A 5,807-nucleotide genomic window follows, 5' to 3' on the forward strand; every position below is an offset into this window, starting at 1 on the left:
GACACATGCTCCACTATGTTCATAGCCACCTTATTTATAATAGACAGAAGCTAGAAAGAACCCAGATGTCCCTCAAAGGAGAAATGGATACAGAAAATGTGGTACATTTACACAATGGAATACTGCTCAGCTATTAAAAAGAATGCATTTATGAAATTCTTGAATAACCTTTATTGAAACCAATTATTTTTATTAGATATTTTCTTCATTTACATTTTTTACACTATGGGTTTTTTATAATCAAATAATGTGGGATTACTTATTCCTTGTGTACTCTGGGATGTAATTAACTTTTTTTGAAGATTGAGATTTTGCTTCTAGTGCTTTCTATGGAGCTAGATTGATAAATAGAAATAGGTTAAGTTAGGTTTTATTGTGGAATATTCTTCTTTCTCTCTCAACTGTCATTGATAGTTTTGCAGGTTATAGTATTCTGGGCTGGAATCAATGGTCTCTTGGCATTTATAGAGCATTTGGTCTGAACCTTCTGGTATTCAGAGTCTCCAGTGAAATTTCAGGAGTCATTCTAATGGGCCTGCCTTTAAATTTAACTTAGAACTTCGCTTTTTCAGCTCTTGATACCCTTTGTTCTGTACATTTGATGTGTTGGTGATTATATGTTGCAAGAAATTTCTTTTCTGATCCTGTGTATTTGGTGATCTTTATATATCTTGTGTTTTGTCTTCTTTAGATTGAGTAAATTTTCTTCTGATTTAAAAAAAAAATTTCTGTACTTTTGACTATAGTTTCTTCTTCTTCCTCTATCCCTGTTATTTTTATGATTGGTCTTTTCATGATGTCCTAGATTTCCTGGCTGCTTCGTTTATAGAATTTATTTCATAAAAAATTAATATTTTCCTTGAATAGGTTAGCCATTTCGATCTAATCTGTCTTCAAGATCTGAAATTCTTTCTTTCATGTATTGTAATCTGTTGGTAACACTTTTATTTCTGAACTTTTCATTCCCATTCCAAGTTTGTTTTTCTTTTGTTTTGTTTTATTAATTTTCAGTTTTGTTTCATTTTGGGTTTTATTTAGCAATTCTACCTTTGTTAAATTTGACTTTTGTGTCTTAAGTTGTTTTCATTATTTCATTCAAACTTTTGTGTTTTCATAGTTTCAATAAGGAGTTTAATCACTCTAAGGTCTTTGAACTTAATTATTGGCATTTTAAGGTTCTTTTTATTTTTTTTGCTTCATCTAAGTTGCTTTACTCACAGCTTATTTCAATAGTGTTGCTGGCTCCTATAGGAGGCACAATATCTTGTTTATTCATGTTTGTGTTTTTGTACTAGGATCTTAACATATGATTTTATAAAGTTTGAAGTGATTCTTAGTATAGATATCTGCTTTTATTTGTTGGGTCAGTGCTCTGTTCTTGATTGCTATTACCTATTCTGGGTCTTAGCCAAATGTGACAACTGTAGGTCCCCACTTAATATATATTAACAGAAAAGCTCTACATTATAATGACTTTTAAATATCTTCCTGCTGAGTAGAATTTAGAATTAGAAATCTACATTAAAATATTGCATAATTATAAGTGAAATTCAAGTCTAAGATGATGAAAACAAATTAGAAATTTTGATATCCATTTTAAACAGCTTTAAAAACTAATCTATTATAATATTTATAAGTATATCATACATTATTTTTCATATCAATATTGCATTTCTAGAAAGAATAATATCTAATTCTAATGTTAGCAAGTTAGTAAAATAGACAATAGTAGTCACTTATCATACAAATTGTCATACTCCAGTTTATTCTCTTATGATTGGCTTTAGGTATGCAAATATAATCAAAATTATGTAAAGAAATCAACACAACTTAATATATAAGTGATCACAGTTCCTAGTTTCACATTACCATTTGATACATTTTATGCATTTCATTTTTAACTTTAAAGTAAAATGTGTGTGTTTTCCATGGGTTCATAGAACAGCATAATAACAAGCACAATCCTAAAATACATAAGAGTTACTTCATCCAAATAAACCACATCCATTGTAGAAGGTTTCAAAATACAAAAATGGAAGTAGGAAATATTTCACTCACAAAATATAACATATCATATGCCTCCTCAAGAAACAATTTCTAAATTAAGTGACAAGTAGGCCTATCAGGACATAGAGAGAGGATAAGTGAAGATTAAATGAAGGAATATGAACAAATTAAATGTATATATGTATGAAAGTAGCATAATGTAATTCATTATTTTGTATGCTAATTAAAATTCAGGTTCTTCAAGGAACATTTTTCCATTAATACACATACAATTATCACACATTCAATCTTTTTATTTATTTAATATATGTGTGTGCATGTATGTGGTCATATGTGTGCATACATGAGTTTATGTAAATTCTTGTATGCCAAGCCATATGTAAGGAGGTCAAACAGCTTAGAAATCACTTTTCATTTTTCAGGACGTGGGTTTCCAGGTTCATCAGGATTGTCAGCAAGTATCTTTAGTACCTGAGATAGCCTGTCAATAATTTGTCTTTTAAAGCCAAATTCAACATTACTATTTTTAAAAAAAGGCATAGTTACACATACAAATGTTTATAAAAGCTATTAAGCATGAAGATACTTGCAACAATTTACAGTTTTATATTTTGTTTTGCTTAATAGTATCCATTATCAAACCAATGAAGTAAATGATAATGTAGTTACTGATCATTTTGAAGTCTATTATCAAAGAATGTTGATAGTTACCAATAGGACTATTACTGGCTCCACTGGTAATACTGAATGTGACAAAAGTGAAGATAGGGAGACTGAATTGGAGTAATGGAGCTAGGTAAAGAACAGAGACCTACCATCTCTTACTGAAAAATTTGTCTTATAACTTCCGGAGTCACAATTCTTTTCTTCATCATTTTCCAGTCTATATCTCTGATTACTAATATCCATTCTTTTACCTATATATAACACTGTGTTTATTTACTTTTAAAATATTTATTCTTATAATTTTTTTAATTATATATATGTGCCTCTGAGAGGTGTATGCATGTGAGGACTGATGCACATAGAGTCAATCAGGTTCAGATCTTCCTTGAGCTGGAGTTACAAGATTTATGAGCTTCCTGAATTGGGTGTTGGGAACAGAAATCTGATAATCTGCAAGAGCAATATGTACTCTTTCCTTCTCAGCCATCTTTCCAGCCATGAAAATTTATTTTAACGTTTATGATAATGCAATATGAATTCCATAGAAATGGGGCTTTGATTTTTGAGTTTTTGCCTTTTCTAGGATAGGCAATAACTGCTCTAACAACTTCAAGATATAAGAAGAGACAATACTAATAGTTGTATGTAGTTAGAATTTTTGTTCTTTAAAAATCACAGAAATATTATAAGAATATGTTTTAATTTTAATCCCATGTGTGGGATATGGGGCTGCTTCAGAGTTTCCAAAGCAGCTGAGTATGATTTGCCTCATGCTCTCGCAGGGGTGTGATTTTGCCAGCTACAAATAATTTCTGGGATTGTATAATGTTTGGAATTCTGAGGATATTTTAGTGGGTATATAAACACCAGGGCTCTGAGAGAAGTGGTGTGTTGATGGTTGGTTGTTGGTTGTTATTATTTGTTGCTGGTTATAGTTTGTTATGTAGTCATGCACAAAGAAGAAACCACAAAAAAGAGAAATTAGATATCCTGATGGTGAAGATCAAACTTACCCCAAGGAACTCAATGTCCATAATCAGCAGGAATTAGTCTAAAAAGAAGATAATCCCCTTTGCCTTCTATCCTTTTTTTCCTCTCATATCTAGTCTTTTTTATTAATTCAATTTTATTTGTAATTCATTTTTTACACTCCATATTCCATTCCCCACAGTAAATGGGGTGAAGAAAGGTGGAAGAAAGAAGAACTCACAAAGTAGCCAAAGACCATCTAGAGTTGTCTAGTTTTCCACACAAAGGAAAACCACTGCAACTCTGTTGTGTGTTGTGTTGATATAATAGGACACTAAACCAGACAAGATCCCCATGGGAACCCCCAAACAACCCAGCTGTTGTTTTTTAATTGATTATTTTATTTATTCACATTTCAAATGTTATCTCCCTTCTCTTTTCCCCTCCACAAATAACTGATCACATCTCCTTTCCCCTTTGCTGCTCCCCCAACTACTTACCCACTTCTGCCTCACCACTCTAGCATTCCCCTACTCTGGGGTATACAACTACAGGACCAATGGCCTCCCCTCTCATTGATGCCAGATTAGGCAATCATCTGCTACATATGTAGCTGGGTCCCTCCATGTATACTCTGGTTGGTGGTTTAGTCCCTGGGAGCTCTAACACAGCTATTCTTAAGGTTACTCATTCCTCTCCAAAAACTAATGGTAAGGCCCTATTGCTGAAGAAAACACCTAAACAGCTCATTAAACAGGAAGAAGTTGACCTGGTGCCTAGCTAGAACACTCACCCATACTGACTAGTGTTCATGGTACTGGAAGGCACTCTGCATGCTATCAATGGAGGAAGGTAAACACAAAAACAGCTACAAACCATTCTATCTACAATGGTTACTTGCCTACAAGATATAGTACAATAGTGACATTTATACACACAAACATGCACACAAACAAACATGCACACAAACAAACATGCACACAAACAAACACACACACTTATAGGAGTGACCAACCAATATCTGGTTGGATATAAGGCATATTCTGTAAGGTGGAACCCAGAGCCAACCACTGTTCAGGTGGCCAAGAAAATGAATCTAGAAGGCCAGGGACCTAGGGAAATACTACTACTCTGATAAAGGCACATAGCAACAAAATGACTCATAATGATACTATATTCTCCTATATTCATAGATATGTGTGTTCTTCAGCCATCATTAGAGAAGCTTCCTCCTGAAGTAAATGGGATAAATATAGAGACACACAGCCAAACAATGATCAGAGAGTGAATAACCTTTGAACAACAATTCCTTAAGTGGGATATCTCTATCGAATCCCTCCCCCTTGGGGAATAGTGATACTTGTGGAAAGAGAAGCAGAAAGAGTCTAAGAGCCATAAGGGATGGAGGACACCAGATAAACATGACTTTATACACACAGCGTGACAGATGCACATATGAATTCATACAGACTCTGACGGTGTGCACAGGGCATGTAGTCTAAGCCAGATGGGGTCCCAGCACTGAGAGAGGAAATGGACACAGACCACCACCCCAATCTAGAAGCTGCCTCCAAATGATAATTGCTTGCAAATGAAAACTGAGTCTCTGAGACCCCAACAGAGTCTCACTAGGAATTCAAATCACTTTTTAAGGGTAGGTTCCATGCCCAAAAGTAGATGGCCAACACAAAACAAACTCAATGGCACTTTGGGAAGCTATTTGTCTCATAATGCTTTGTTAAGGCTATTTTTGCTTCCCCTTAAAAGTCCTTTGTGACTTTATTATAGGTTCTGGTTTTGAATTTTTAAGGGATTTCTGTGCGAGTGAGTGAATGTGTGTGTGTGTGTGTCTCTGTGTTTCTTGAGCTTTATGTTGGCTCTTTGTTTTCTATTGTTTGTTTTGTCCTGTTCTGGCTTGTTTGATTTTATTTTATCTAATTCTATTTTATTATTAATTATTTTATATGCCTGTTTGTAACATAATACAAAAGAAAAATAAAGAGTATGGATTTGGGTGGATGGGGGAGTTGGATCTGAGGGGAGTTCAAGGAGGGAAATTCATAGCCTGAATAAATTACATTAAAATCTATTTTTAAAAATTCTAAAAACAGATTTTACGCTCTTCCGGCCGGACCAGCACCAGGGTAGCTAGAGCGCAGGGTCTG

This window comes from Mus caroli, chromosome X, assembly GCF_900094665.2.
Source record: "Mus caroli chromosome X, CAROLI_EIJ_v1.1, whole genome shotgun sequence".
Lineage (NCBI taxonomy): Eukaryota > Metazoa > Chordata > Mammalia > Rodentia > Muridae > Mus > Mus caroli.